This window comes from Palaemon carinicauda, chromosome 2 (assembly GCF_036898095.1).
Source record: "Palaemon carinicauda isolate YSFRI2023 chromosome 2, ASM3689809v2, whole genome shotgun sequence".
Lineage (NCBI taxonomy): Eukaryota > Metazoa > Arthropoda > Malacostraca > Decapoda > Palaemonidae > Palaemon > Palaemon carinicauda.
Window position 1 is genome coordinate 130,064,433 of NC_090726.1, and position 2,500 is coordinate 130,066,932.

Here is a 2,500-nt window from a genome sequence, read left to right on the forward strand (position 1 = left end):
ATTTTTGCTCTGCCCGGCACCTCAAAGAATCACGTCCATACTTTGGCTGAAACGAGGAAAAAATGAAGCAAATAACGCTACATCTAAACAACAAACGGAGTTATTGCGGGGATAGGGTAGGGAGAAGAGTCGGGGAAGGGGGAGGGGGATGTAAATCATGTTCGGGTGCGCACTCTCCTTTCACTTTCCCCTTTTCATCCCCGACTATCAGCGGGTCGTTAAGGCGATCGAGCTAACGATCACGAGCGTTTCCCTGAGCAGGGAGCTTCCACCGTCAAATTCTAACCGCTGCTGTTAACATTTCCCTCCATAATCATACGGAGGATCAACCGCATTCCGCGTTGTAATGACATGGATGTCACCCGCCCGCCTTCACGCACCCCGCTTTTATCTGCATAAAGCCCTTAGAAAGTTTTACCCTGTGGATGTCAGCCACCAGATGAAAAGTGGTGTCACATGTACTTAATAATGTCATTAGCAATTGATATCTCTTATAGTCGACGTAACTTGTATCTATTTTCACTTTTGTCAATTTTCTTTAGCATTACATGTACCGGATATCACTTTTCATGTCGATTTAGTTTAACCGCCACATAAACGTCTAAGTAATAAATACTAAAGTTACAATAATTATTATATCACCAAAGGCGTTAATCGCATCATATACCCTTCTATTCTCAAAAAAATAGGAAGTGGTTTACACAGACAAGGAATGAACGCTAACAGAAATAGAAAGAACATAAATAAATTCTAGCTCAAAGGAAAAAATACTCCCCTCAAAAGGGTGAGGGTTACAGCAACCACAGAAAACGGCACGTGTAAGTGTTGAAAGGAGATATCAATTAATTGTAATAACAAAAATAATAACAATAATAACAAGAGAGCAAGACCAAGAATGTCTCAAAATATGCAGCTTAGAGACCCTTAAATAGTCTCGTGTTTGAGATGTCTTGTAAAGGTTAAAATGCGCCATAAAGTATCCATTTTATTGAAGACAAAATTGGAAACAAAAATAGAAATAATTGCAAAATATCTTTCAGTATTTTGCCATTCTCTTTATTGTTTCCTCTTTCTTTCTGCCTTAAGGGCACACAAGGCTCTTCACACGACCCTTCTGGTCTGTTCTATATGAATGTGCGAGCACATTTTCAAAACAGCTATAATAACAGCGTTTTATAAATAAACGGCAGCCGTAACCTACATAACACAGCTAATTATACAAAATTCAACCCTTGGCCAATAGCAAGTACGCCCAAAATAACTTGAATGACCCACCCACAACGAACTCGCAGCCCTCCGACCACAGGAGCTGCGACCCTTTCGAAATCACAGTAAATACGTATCATCAAAAAGAGTCTACATTTCAAATCGAAAAAAAATAATAATTTGCAAGGATTTCAACGCGTCAACACCAACAGTCGCTTTTTGTGGTTAGGATACATGCACGATAACCAGTGTTATGACTGAACTTCTAAACATATATATATATATATATATATATATATATATATATATATATATATATATATATATATATATATATATATATATAAGACCGACCTGAAAGAGAGAAAGTCAACAATGAATGGGGACTAAGAAAAATATACTAAACAAAAGCCAGGACCTTGGATATAAAAATTGTCATTATGGAATTCAGAATACAAAAAAAAAAAATTGATTAAGAATAATAAATTATAGTGCGGTCTAATGTGAATGCAAGAAAACCTGTTGATGTCAAGATGAGATTTCCGAGTGTTATTATTATTATTATTGTTATTATTATTATTATTATTGTTATTATTATTATTATTATTATTATTATTATTATTGTATAAAACGGCGTGAAATGTAGAAATACGATGAAATTGCAGGAAGTTTGTCGGAGAGCATGGGAAAGGAACCGTTCAACACTATGCTAAATAGGCCCTTTTGTTTATAGAAGAAACTAATGCTGGAGAGACTTTCTTCAAAGAGAAAACATCCTCGATTCAGTGGTTATATAACGCAATTAGCAGTGACAATTGTTTTGTATTCCTTTCTTGTCACCCAAGGTATGGGACAAGCGAATTATTGTCAGCACTTCATAGCGTCTTCATAGAAGAGGAATCATCATATGCCTTATAATGTATTTGTAATGTTGGAATTAATGAACAAATCATATAAACATTAAATACCGAGTTATATTGATTAGTAATGGTAGGTTATAAAAAACACACGTCCTCTAAATTCCACATTCATACAAGTAGACAAATTGCAAATAAATTTTTGAATTTTCATAAATGGAATTTTAAATAGTTCCTCCTACATCATTGACAGGTGTTCATAAGATTATTTCTATCATATTAGTATTTTTGTAAATGACCCAATTTGAATTCTAACTATTTTTGAGAGAAAGTTTCTTAAAATAACACGCACAATATCAAATAAAACATCTTACTTTCATATTTATTATATTTTCGGTGAAAAGTTCTACAATGACGATGCGTTACAATTGCAAGAA

At 34.5% G+C, this 2,500-nt stretch overlaps 1 protein-coding gene across 6 annotated transcripts in view; it reads right to left on the reverse strand.

The window, feature by feature from the left end:
• The window catches only part of LOC137626954 (alpha-N-acetylgalactosaminidase-like), a 219,820-nt gene that overhangs the window by 113,962 nt on the left and 103,358 nt on the right, over positions 1–2,500 (reverse strand). The window lies entirely within an intron of this gene.